Source organism: Pseudophryne corroboree, chromosome 10 (genome assembly GCF_028390025.1).
Source record: "Pseudophryne corroboree isolate aPseCor3 chromosome 10, aPseCor3.hap2, whole genome shotgun sequence".
In the NCBI taxonomy this organism is placed as follows: domain Eukaryota; kingdom Metazoa; phylum Chordata; class Amphibia; order Anura; family Myobatrachidae; genus Pseudophryne; species Pseudophryne corroboree.
In genome coordinates this window covers 277,792,302-277,805,870 of record NC_086453.1, presented here as the reverse complement: position 1 = coordinate 277,805,870, position 13,569 = coordinate 277,792,302, and positions in this window count along the sequence as shown.

The window sequence follows — 13,569 nt, the reverse complement described above, 5'->3', positions numbered from 1 at the left end:
CGTGTCAACATAGGTAAGTATGTATGTGTCGGCATGTATGTAATAAAGTTGTACTTGTCAAGGTGTGCGTGTCCTGATTTTATTTGGGTATTTTTTTTGCAGAAAAACTACAGGTACCAGCGGGCCCGTTTCCCCCCGCATGCTGGTACTTGTGGTTCTCCAAGTACCAGCTTGCGGGGGAGGCTTGCTGGGACTTGTAGTTCTTCGGCAAAAAAACAATATTCTTTCATTTTTACACATGGCTATCAGCCCCCCATCCGCAGCCCTTGGATGGGGGGGACAGCCTCGGGCTTCACCCCTGGCCCTTGGGTGGCTGGGGGGGAACCCTTGATTGAAGAGGTCCCCACTCCTCCAGGGTACCCCGGCCAGGGGTGACTAGTTGGGTATTTAATGCCACGGCCGCAGGGAGGGGTATAAAAGTGTCCCCCGGCTGTGGCATTATCTGTCCAGCTAGTGGAGCCCGGTGCTGGTACAAAAAATATGGGGGACCCCTACTCTTTTTGTCCCCCGTATTTTTTGCACCAGGACCAGGCGCAGAGCCCGGTGCTGGTTGTTAAAATACGGGGGATCCCCTGTCATTTTTTCCCCGTATTTTTGCAACCAGGACCGGCTCAAAGAGCCCGAGGCTGGTTATGCTTAGGAGGGGGGACCCCACGCAATTTTTTTTCGGGTTTTTTACCGTTTTTTGTACCGTCTGAAAAGTCGATTCAAAATCCGTCAATTGGTCCGTTTTTCGACAGCGGGACTGTCGAATCCATTTTTTATTGAATAATTCGAATTCCGGCACCCGCCGGCCGGAATTCGACGGTCGAATTGTGTCGAATTTAAAAACGGGTGAAAAAGTGCCGCAATTTGCCCGGAATTGCATATACCCCTATATCTCTAACCAGTGCATCACAGTGATTAATGGGGCATACACATGTAGCGATGTGTGCTTACATTCTAAGCAATCTGACTAGATTGCTTAGAAATGAAGCATACATCTCTTCATGTGTATGCCCCATAGCGATGCACGGCCCCACGTGTCGCTATCACCAGTTCTAGATTGGTCTGCATACAGGCCAAATCTAGTTAGATCACTCACTGCACCGCTGGGAGAAGTGAGCGTCCCGTCCCCCCCTCCTCGCTCAGCACACATCTTGTGTGCTGAACGTTCTGTGCTAGATCACTCGGCACACATTTCTGTACACGTCGCTACGTGTGTACCCCCCTTTAGGCTGTACTTACTACCTTCAGTAAACCATCCTACTGTTTAAGCAATTGGGCTGTCACAGTGTCAGGACATTCCACTTATGTGTACATACCTTCTGCAATACTACTGCACCTGCACACACATTATTCCCAACATGTCCTGCAAGTCTCTTTTCTCCCTGCATAGCTACTGTCTGTCCCTTCTCCTCTCAGTACACCTCTTAATGGGCGTTTTAACAGAGGAGGGGGCCCCTGTGCAGACTCCGGGTGGGCCCCGTCAGCGCTTTAGTCTCCAGCATTATGCCGGAGTCTACTGCGCATGTGCAGGTCTCCGGAAACATGGCTCCCTCCATGTTCTGAATACTGATTTCACTACTGAGCATGCGCAGCGGACATTTTGGAGGATACTTTCACCACAGCTGTAACGTATTAATATGGGTGCAGTGTGCGCAGTGTGGGGCCCCCCTGGACCCAGTGGCCCGTGTGCACCGCACAGATTGCACCCATTAAAGAAACGCCAATGCACCTCCTGCATGTCTGTTTCCCCACTTCATAGCTGCTGTCTGTCCCTCCCCCTCTCAGTACATCTCCTGCATGTCTCTCTTCCCAGCTCCTCCCCCTTTTAGTGCATGATCTGCTGCATTACCATTCCAGTCAAAACATCTCCTATCAGTCTCCCTCCTCCCCTCTCAGTGCATCTGCTCAGCGGCGGATTAAGGGGGAGAAGGGTCCATATACAGCCTCCATTCGGGGGCCCCCCTCTCTCACTGGCTTTTCTGGCAGTAGACTCCTGGCAAGTGGTAGGAATCCTCTGCGCGTGTGCCTATCTTTCCCACTGTCTCTCACCCTCTTCTCAGAAGATCTCTTTCCCCACTGAACAGATCTTATCTGTTCCCCTCTTGGCAACTCTATTGTTTTATCTTATTAAGAATGGCACTGTGGCCCAAAAATTACCAACTGAATCTGATGATGACAAGAAAGCACGATCTTTTGTATTTGATTTGTTGCTGAGCTATTGCATAGGAAACATTTGATACATTGGGCCTAAGTCTGATTTGCATGTAATGTGGTCACAGTTGTAGACGCCTACAGCACTTGTAAATCCTGTGTGGTTATTCAAGGGCCGTAACTACGTGTGTGCCAGGTGGGCCTGGCACACAGCGCAGTTGCCCTGAGGGCGCACGGCCAGCGGCATGTAATGACTCAAATTGACTCATTACATGCCGCCTCTGCTGTGTGCGCCGTGCGCCGCCGCGCTGTTGAGGAGAGAGCAGCGTCGGGCAGCGGAGAAGGAGGAGGAGGGAGGGGGACTGGAGCCGCAGGAGCGCTATTTCAGTGGTAGTAAGCGCCGCTGCAGCTGTCCCCTCTCCTTCCGTATTGGCTGCCCGGCGCTGCTGTGGATGCGGTTCCTCCATCCCAGCATACACAGCAGCGCCGGGCAGCCAATATGGAAGGAGAGGGGACAGCTGCAGTGGCGCTTACTACCAATGAAATAGCGCTGCTGCGGCTCCAGTCCCCCTCCCTCCTCCTCCTTGTCCGATGCCTGCACCAAGGGAGCTGCCAGCACGAGGAGCCTGTCAGCGGGGAGATGGTAAGTATATATATCTCTTTCTCTCTCTCTCTCGGGGACACCGCCTGCCATAATGTGTAAAAAGGGGGACTGGCTGCCACAATGTGTAAAAAGGGGGACACCGTCTGCCGTAATATGTAAAAAGGGGGCCTGGCTGCCGCAATGTGTAAAAAGGGGGACTGGCTGCCGTAATGTGTAAAAAGGGAGACTGGCCGCCGCAATGTGTAAAAAGGGGGACACAGTCTGCCGTAATATGTAAAAAGGGGGCCTGGCTGCCACAATGTGTAAAAAGGGGGACTGGCTGCCGCAATGTGTAAAAAGGGGGACTGGCTGCCGCAATGTGTAAAAAGGGGGACGCTGGCTGCTGCAATGTGTATAAAGGGGGACACCGTCTGCCGTAATGTGTAAAAACGGGGACGCTGTCTGCTGTAATGTGTAAAAAGGGGACACTGTCTGCCGTAATGTGTAAAAAGGGGGACGCTGTCTGCCGTACTGTGTAAAAATGGGGACACTGTCTGCCGTAATGTGTAAAAAGGGGATGCTGTCTGCCGTAATGTGTAAAAAGGGGACGCTGTCTGCTGTAATGTGTAAAAAAGAGGGATGCTGTCTGCCGTAATGTGTAAAAAAGGGGACGTTGTCTGCCGTAATGTGTAAAAAGGGGACGCTGTCTGCCGTAATGTGTAAAAAGGGGACGCTGTCTGCTGTAATGCGTAAAAAAGGGGACGCTGTCTGCCGTAATGTGTAAAATAGGGGACGCTGTCTGCTGTAATGTGTAAAAAGGGGGACTGTCTGCTGTAATGTGTAAAAAGGGGGACGCTGCCTACTGTAATGTATAAAAGGGGCTCTACCTGGTGTAGTGGCACTACTGTGCAGCGTAATTTGAATAATGGAGAATACTGTGTACCGTAGTATGAATTGCTATTATTTTGTGGCCATGCCCCTTCCCCTTGAAGCCACGCCCCTATATATTTTTTACCCCTATCTTACATGGGGGGGGGGGGGGGGCGCCAATGTCGTTTCTTGCACACAGCACTAAAATGCCTAGTTACGGCACTGGTTATTCTGACTAGTGTGCTAGATACCACTGTAAATGGCGTGCATAACGCAGATTACATGAGCTATATAGAATACATCTGGATATACAGATATATAGATAAACACATTTACAATGTAGCTTTCTCTGTTTCTGTCACAGGGATTTGTATGTCTGTACTCCCTGGTAACACCAAGGTGACTCATACATTCATTTGTAATTAGACCAGCTCACAGTCTGTGTTTTCTTTATTGTAGCAATGAAATCTTTATGTCCCAGCCTCTTTGTAATTATTCTATAATTATATCACAGCAATGGGATATTCATATGGAGCCAATAAAAGCTCTGCAGTCTGAAAATTCACCTGATCCATTTCAGCGCTGCAAACCCTCCAAATCTTATACTCTGGGCAACGATTGGAGCTGCAATCTGCTGCTGCATTAGGAATCTGTGCATGTTGTGAGGACTGATTAGTAAATACTGTTCTCAGGGTCAGCATGGATCGCTATTCAGAGAAATTGCAGTTGTCTGCGAGTAGAAAGGCGATGCCCCGACAGGAAGAGAAAAACGCCCAGTGCAAAATTGAGAACTCATCGCAGATTGCTAGCTACTCGCAGATGCATACGCAATTCCCGGAACACTGAAGAGACTTTAACTTCTGAGCAAATGTGAGTGGGTCTGAAGCTGCCACTAATCTGTGACTGAGACGGCCTGGAAGTGGTTGCGCTGACGTCAGAGACACTCCCCACTCCCTGTGTTTTTTCTGAGACACCCAGAAAACGGCAGGTTTCTGCCCAGAAACGACAGCCTCTTGTCAGTCAAACAGCAGCTGCATTGCGATTATGATCTGTGCGCATTTTCTGTGACTATTACCCCTCACGCATGCACAATGCGAATGCTACGCATGCGCAGTCATTCAGTAATCGCTCGATTCGCAATTTCTCTGAATAGCGATCCATGCTGTCTTCTCTCTATTCTGCTCCATCTACATCTATGAAGGTGATCTGTTTCTAAAGGATGAATGGGAAGGATTCAAACTCTTGCTGTCATCCCTTACACCGGGATCTACTCCACTTGGTACAAAAGGCTTTGTTCCTGATTCTATCACTTATTAACCTAGATTCATATAATTTAATAATCTAAAAAGGAATCATTTAAATGCTCATAAATGAATCATGAAGACAAAATATATTACTTATACCCAGGGCCGGCTCCAGGCCTACTAGCACCCTGAGCGAGAAAATGTAAAAGTGCCCCCCACCCAACCCCCATGCGCGCGCCGAAGGTGCGCGCGCTCCTGGAAAAGTGGGTGTGACCTCCTGGAAAAGTGGGTGTGGCCTCCTGGAAAAGTGGGCGTGGCCTCGTAGCTTCATATCATCAAACTATAAACTAATATTTTCACACCCCCTCTACGCACACAATTAGCAGCCTTACACATAACAGCCACAGTAGTGTTCCTTACACACAATGTCTCCAGTATGGTGTCAGATACACATAATGTCTCCAGTATAGTGCCAGATACACACAATGTCTCCAGTATAGTGCCAGATACACACAATGTCTCCAGTATAGTGCCAGATACACACAATGTCTCCAGTATAGTGCCAGATACACATAATGTGCAGTGCCAAACAGACATGATATGCCCTCCAGCAGTGCCAGCTACACATGACATGCCCCCCAGCAGTGCCAGCTATACATGACATGCCCCCAGCAGTGCCAGCTACACGTGACATGCCCCCAGCAGTGCCAGCTACACGTGACATGCCCCCCAGCAGTGCCAGCTACATAAATGGCCACACAGTTCCAGATACATAAATGCCCCCACAGTGCAGATATGCCCCCACAGTGCAAGATACATAAATGCCCCCACAGTGTAGATATGCCTCCACAGTGCCAGATACATAAATGCCCCCACAGTGCCAGATATGCCCCCACAGTGCCGATATGCCCCCACAGTGCCAGATACATAAATGCCCCCACAGTGCAGTTATGCCCCCACAGTTCCAGATACATAAATGCCCCCACAGTGCAGATACATAAATGCCCCCACAGTGCCAGATACATTAATGCCCTCACAGTGCAGATATGCCCCCACAGTGCCAGATACATAAATGCCCCCACAGCGCAGATATGCCCCCACAATGCCAGATACATTAATGCCCTCACAGTGCAGATATGCCCCCACAGTGCCAGATACATAAATGCCCCCACAGTGCCAGATACATAAATGCCCCCACAGTGCAGATATGTACCCATAATTCCAGATACATAATTACCCCCACAGTGCAAGATATGCCCCCACAATGCCCCCACACAGTGCCCGATCCATAAATTACTCCATGATACCTGCGGTGGTGGGAGGGGGAGTGCCGCCGAGTACGCGGGCGGCTCTTCTAAAACTCACCCCCTCAGTGCCAGATATGCCCCCACAATGCCAGATACATAAATGCCCCCACAGTGCAGATATGCCCCCATGGTGCCAGATACATAAATGCCCCCACGGTGCCAGATACATAAATGCCCCCACGGTGCCAGATACATAAATGTCCCCAAGGTGCCAGATACATAATTGTCCCCACGGTGCCAGATACATAAATGCCCCCACGGTGCCAGATACATCAATGCCCCCACGGTGCCAGATACATCAATGCCCCTACGGTGCCTGATACATAAATGCCCCCACAGTGCATATATGCACCCACAATTCCAGATACATAATTACCCCCACAGTGCAAGATATACCCCCACAGTGCAAGATATGCCCCCACAGTGCAAGATATGCAGTGCAAGATATACCCCCACAGTGCAAGATATGCCCCCACAGTGCAAGATATGCCCCCACAATGTGCCCGATCAATAAAGTACTCCATTATACCTGCGGTGGTGGTGTGAGGGTGAGTGCCGCCGAGGACGCGGGCGGCTATTCTAAAACTCCTGTGTGCGCGCTATGCTAACGTCAGACGCCGGTGCCGCACAGCCGCGTACACAGGAGTTAAAGTTTAGGCCAGGAAGCACTGCAGGCTGGCTCCAGGCACAAAGATGGCGGCGCCAGTGCGCGGCGCCCATTAAGGGTGGCGCCCCGCGCAGCCGCTCTAGTCGAACGTGCCTGGAGTCGGCCCTGCTTATACCCCTTTCACATTGCAAAAATAACCGTTATCAACCTGGCAATATAAGATGTGAAAGGGGCCATGGAGAATTCCCGTGTCACCTGACCCGGTAATTCAACCTGGGTTATAAGAAGGGTTATTCCCGGGCTGAATACCAGGTCAGTGGCAGTGTAAACCCATTCACTACAAAGGGAGAGGTAGCGCGGAGATGAGCTCATCTGCCAGCACCGCCTCCGCCCCAGCTGCTGGCTCCGCACCCTGCCGCTATGGCAGCCGACCTGGCATATTGGCAGGTCAGGAAGCCTGCCGTTAGGGTCCAATACCGGATCCCACCCGGGAAGGACCTGTTTCCAATTCCCGGGTGGGATCTGGCATTGGAGATGTGAAAGGGGCTTACGTGTTAGCCACTGCAGTGCTGTAAAAAATGAAACACTCTATTCCAAAGGGCCTGATTCCAATTTGTTCTCAAAAGCCTAAACAGGTTAAATTTTTACAGGTTCCAGACTTTGAAAGTGAAGCAGCCGAATGGATAAAGGCATCCACCGGCTCCACTGCAGAGTCCTCAGCAACTGTGTACACATACATAGCACCGATGCAGATGTGAGGAACATTGACTTCTCGAATGAGTCATGCAGACTGCCCGCAAGAACTGAGAGGCTGCTGCCTTGTTTTCTGCGTATGGGATCACAGATGTAGGCAGAGACACATCCCGGAAACGTGCCACACTTGTGTTTTATGCTGCCTCTCCCCATTACTTCCCCAAAGGGTCCTTCTTATTACTCACATTGCAATAAAATCCTCACTGTGAGCGACATCACAAAGGTACCTTGGCATGTGTGCAAGTGCGATCGTGGTGCGTGAGCAGTTGGACGATAATCACTCAGTTGTGTGAACATCGGCATTGCATACAAATCTGAATCAGGCCCAAAGAGGGGATGCATTCGGGATTCCAGCGGTCTGGATGCTGGTGGTCATGTGACCGATGCCGGATTCCTGACACCACTCGGGAGACCGTCATGAAACACCAACCGCTAGAATTCCGAAAGTGAGTACCAGGGTTATGGATTTGTTGGGGTTGGAGTTAGGCACTAGGGGGGTGGTTAGCCATAGCCACCACCCCCTCAGTTTTAGTCCTAGCTGCCACCCCCCACAGATTAGTCCTAGCTGACACCCCTCCCCAAGGGTTAGTGTAGGGGCCAGGAGAGGGGTAAAATACTAACCCCTGCCCTGTGTCGGGATCCTCATTGTCGGGATGCTGCGGTCCGCCATGTGACTGTCAGCATCCCGACTGCCGGTATTTCATACTGAACTCCCAAAGAATGGTCACCTCCAGGCTGTGCAATTGCTATGGTGAGGGGTGTGAAAAGTGTGAACCACCCCCAGGATGCACACGTATCTGTGACAAAAGTCAGGACTGTGTGTGTGTTTGGAGTAAGCTATTGGTCAAAAAGTAGACACAAGTTTTTCATTGTTTTTTGGTGTGTATGTTGACATAGGTTAACTTGGACACCGTATAAGTGTGCGCTCGGCACACTATTATATTCCCCCTCCAGGTTCACTGGGATGGTAAAGTATGAACAAGTCGGTTTCAATAAAAAATATTATGAAAAACTCATGTCGAGTTTTTGACCTGTCGACATTGTAAATGTCGGTATTTTGACCATGTCGGGATTTTGACCTTGTCGAGATATTGACCGTTGGTCAGTGGCCGTCTGGATTTTGATTACAATCACAATTAGTTTAGAGTTCAGAAAATTGCATAACCTACAACTAAGCCACAACTACAGCATACAAACTTCTATCTAGAAATGAACATCAATAGTTTGCTTCCAATTGTCAATGTTGTATCATCAATGGCAGATTTATTGTGCTGCATTGTTATTCAGAAATGGCATAAAAAAGCTTACTGGCTCATTAGTGAATAAACTCAGGGACACTTTAAAGAAGAGAGACAATCTTCCATGTGCTATAACTGCACAGCTGTGCTTAGTTTATCTCTTCACTTTTACCAGTTTTGCATGTGGTAAATACAACTCAGCCTTGTTGGGACCTCTTGTATTTATTTTCAATATTTCAAGTCATCCAGTTGCCAGATTCTCCTCCTTTCTTTCTTTCCAGAGTGCCTAGGTTGTCGAAGCCCTGCCCAAACGATGCTGCCATGTAAATAAACCGAGGGAGCCTTTAGTGCGCTGGCGACTCAATCTGACTGTGAGAGGCGGCACACACCATCAATCATATACAAATGTAAGTCACCACTGTGACCTGTTTCCCATGTGTTTGACCCCTCAACACCTCAATCTCATCCCCTTCGCATTGTCCATGACCTTTACCTACCAGCTACCTTTACCTACCATCGAATATCTTATTGCTTCTCACTACTTCTATTACTGCATTAGTTACCCCAAGTGACTCCCATGTTTGCACCTGGTGACCTCCATTGCTCAAATAATGGAGTTTATTTGAGCAAATAGTAAATAGACAAAGGGATTGATCCTGGTTGTTCGCTGCCAACTGTCACACCAATTTCCATGCTTCAGTGCAACACTGGAAAAGACCCCCATATGCTTGCAGCTTCACACCACAAACATCCATGTGCACTTAGCCTTCAGGAACAAAGCATAGTGCAGTTGTAAGAGGGGTGGTGGCGCGGTGCGCGTAGTGCCTGCTGCCGTGCAGGTGTAGGTTCACCACTTACCAGGCGCCGCACTCTCTCACCTTCGGGTACCGGAACCTTCAACGGACCTGGAAATCTTCAGTCGGACCCGGACACTATGACCTAGGAGGAAGGAGATTGCTGAGTGCCGTCCTCCTGGCTGTGGACCAAATCGCCCTCCGGAACCGAGGGAAATAGCGCTTTCGGGCTAGATGAGGGTCATCCCAGGCGTACGCCTCAGAGCCCGAATTTCACCTATTGGCACTCTTGCACCAGGTGGAAATTCTACCTTGCACCGGTGTGCAAGGCTCAACGTTCGCCCTGAAGGAAGGGAGACAGATAGGGACACACACAGAAGGAACACATAGATGGATGTTACTCACCGTCCTACGTCTTGTACTCCTAGCGCCCAGTGCCACCCTTATTCACCTTCGGGGGAAACCTCTTATTGCCTGGGCCTATCGCCCCCTATTTGCGCACGGGCCCGCGGCCCGACATTACCCACGGGCCTAGCGCCCGCCTAACTTGTCACTCATTGGGTGACCTGGGCCTAGTACCCAGTGTCACCTTATATGCACCTAATTTGCCAAAATACACTAGGGCCTAATGCCCTCTAATATTCCCCAGGCCTATTGCCTGTTATGCCCCTCGGGCCTAATGCCCGCCTACCGCGCTGTTGAGGTGGCTTGGGCCTAACGCCCAAACCACCAAATCTAATGATGACCCCCAAACTCCTATCTGCGCCACAGGCCTAGTGCCTGAACTGTGCCCCGGGCCTAATGCCCGTCCCTGATGGTCTAGGGAGGAAAAGGGGAGGGGGGCGGAAGTTGCCTACTGAGGCCTCACCTGCACCGGGGGTCTCCGGCGCCCTCTTCTGCCGCTGACCCGTCCTGGCCGCCGCTGGACATCTTCCTTTTTGAGCCCAACGTCTTCTGGCCTCTTCAACGGCCACCGGAGCTCTTCACCGCTCTTCGGCGCGGCCTCCCGTCCTCTTCTCCTGGCGGCGTCTTCTCTCTTCTCCCGCCCGTCTTCTTCCGCACTCTTCCGCGCGGCCTCGGTCTTCGGCTCCCACCCGGCATCTGACGTCAGACGCCGGGGGCGGGGCCTATGACGCGGCGAGCGCCGATTGGCTCGCCGCGCCCGTCTCTGATTGGCCGCTGCTCCGGGAGCCGTGATTGGCTCCCGGAGGGCGCCAACATTTGAACGCCTCCGCAGCCTCCGGTCCAGTGCAGGGAAAAGTGTAATCCCTGCACCGGACACCCGCCGCTCTTGCAAACTGACAGGCGCTAGGGACAGACAAGCTGTCCCAGCGCTGTCAGAGACGCCCTCCCGCAGGGGACACAGATCCCCTGCGTGCTGTAGCTAGGATGTGTCCGGGGGAACAGGACACATCTCCACATTTCCCCCCCCCTTTTTCCTTTGTAGTCCCTACAAAGGTCTCCACGACGTCCATTGTCCGCGGGTCAGGGAATTCTAAGGTCCCTCCGGCGAGGCTGTATTCGAGGGCCCAGCCCGGACAGACTGTGGCCCCACATCCTTCCTCCACCGGTTCCGGATTACTCCTCTTCGTTCCTCCTGACCTCCATCGGTGGATCCTCTGGGGAAGTGGCATCTCCTCACGTTCGCTCGACGTGGGCCCCCAAGGGGACTCTTCCTCCACGGGGGAACACAGTCGCCCACTCTTGGCCTTCCATATCGTCTGGGGCATCGTCCCTGTCTTCAGGGTGTGGTACCGACCACCACCCAACAGCGGAATCCTCCGGGGCATCCGTTTCCTCCCGGGCAACAACCACCATCTGTCGCATTTCCTCGTGGGGCATCTCCAAAGGTCCTATGTCTTCCTCTGGAACGGGTCCTCCCACGGCATCACAATCCTCTCCCCGTACGTCCGTCCAACTCGGCACTTCCGGCAGGTATTCTTGCTCCAGGACTATCTCCTCCTCTTCACGGAGGGCAATCAACTGGGAGCACGACTCCACCCGATCCTGCCAGTCCCACTCGTCGGCACTTCCGATGCCCGAGTCGTCCTCCATCTGCTCTTGGAGGGATTCATCGGCGGACATCTCACCGTAGTCCGAGTCCTCCTCCACCGATACCTGAACTAGGGGATTATTTTCCTCCTCAGCGTACTTAGTCCCTTCCGCTGGCACCTCCAATTCCTCAGCGTACTTCTCTTCCGCTGGCATCTTTACTTCCTCAGCGTACTCCTTCGCTTCCGCTGGCATCTCTACTTCCTCAGCGTACTCCTTCGCTTCTGCTGGCATCTCTTGGTACCCAGGACACACCTGTTCCACACGTCCTGGTCGTGGACAGTTCCAACGCGGGGAGATTCCGGACGTCCCAGTCACTGGGTCTTCACGCTTTTCCTCGCAGCGTGGTCTCTTCACCTCCCAGTCGTCCACCTCCGCCTTATGCGGGAAAGGATTCTGCCTTACTGGGGTCGCTTTCTTGGGGCAGAGTAGGTCCGCGGCATCTTCCCAGGGACACTCATTGGCCGAATGTCCTGATCGCCGACACTTCCAACAAGGGAGGGCCACTGCCACCTTCTCCAAGACGGGTTCCTTGGCCACCTCCTTCACTGAGGGATCTTCACCCGTTGGTTCCGGCTCAGAGGAAATGGGCACCTGCGAACTAACTTCAAGCAGGGTCTTCCGCTCCATTTCTCTGGTTTCCTCCTCCCATTTTTGGGCACGACCATCCGCAATCATCCGGTCTTCATTCCACGGACAATCGGGAAGCGCATGTCCCCTAGCCTCGCAGAGCGCGCACACGGGTTCTGCAGCCACCCGGTCCCAAAGTTGCTGACGAGACTCCGTCAGCTGCTTCACCGTGGTCTCGTAGTCTGTCCTGCCCTCCGTACATGGACACTCCGGGAGCCGATGTCGGAGATCTCCACAGCTTTCACACCAGAAATCACCCTCGTCTTGGCTCCACTCTTCATCCCAGGGACAACTGTTATGCTCATGCCCGTAGTTTCCGCAGAGCAAACACCAGGACTCTTTCTTCGCTTGGTCCTTCTGACATCTTCGGTCCGCTTCCTGGACCACCTTCTTTGGGGATGTCTCTCGCCAAGTACATTCGTCGGCAAAGTGCCCCATTTGCCGACATTTCTTGCAGGGCGTCACAGCGGCCTTCTTGCGCCCTTTCTCCCGGCGCTCTTCCTTTCCACGCTGGACTGACCGCTGCACCATCTTCAGGAAGTCTTCCCCAGACACCGTCACCCAGTCGCTCTGGTCTGCACACATCCGGGGGTGGGTCTGTTCCGGAGCCGTCCGCACGGAGGTCTTCTTGGGGACGTTCCACATCGTGTCCGCGGTCCTTGATCCTGCCAACTATGCCAAAATGTAAGAGGGGTGGCGGCGCGGTGTGTGTAGTGCCTGCTGCCGTGCAGGTGTAGGTTCACCACTTACCAGGCGCCGCACTCTCTCACCTTCAGGTACCGGAACCTTCAACGGACCTGGAAATCTTCAGTCGGGCCCGGACACGATGACCTAGGAGGAAGGAGATTGCTGAGTGCCGTCCTCCTGGCTGTGGACCGAAACGCCCTCCGGAACCGAGGGAAATAGCGCTTTCGGGCTAGGTGAGGGTCATCCCAGGCGTACGCCTCAGAGCCCGAATTTCACCTATTGGCACTCTCGCACCAGGTGGAAATTCTACCTTGCACCGGTGTGCAAGGCTCACTGTTCGCCCTGAAGGAAGGGAGACAGATAGGGACAAACACAGAAGGAACACACAGACGGATGTTACTCAACGTCCTACGTCTTGTACTCCGATCTTCTCCACTTACAGGTCCCTGTAAGGAGGCAAAGAGAAACAGCCGTGCAGGGCCTAACTCTAACCTAGTGTGCATCCGCTACACTAGCTACATAAACAAAGCCCTCAAACTGGCTCAAGTGTGGGTGGTGCAACACAAACTATGCACAAACTCTAAAACAACATTTTGCCCTGCACGGTAACAACACACATATCAGAGTACAACATCAAACGGTGCTGTTCCTTTATATCCCTACCT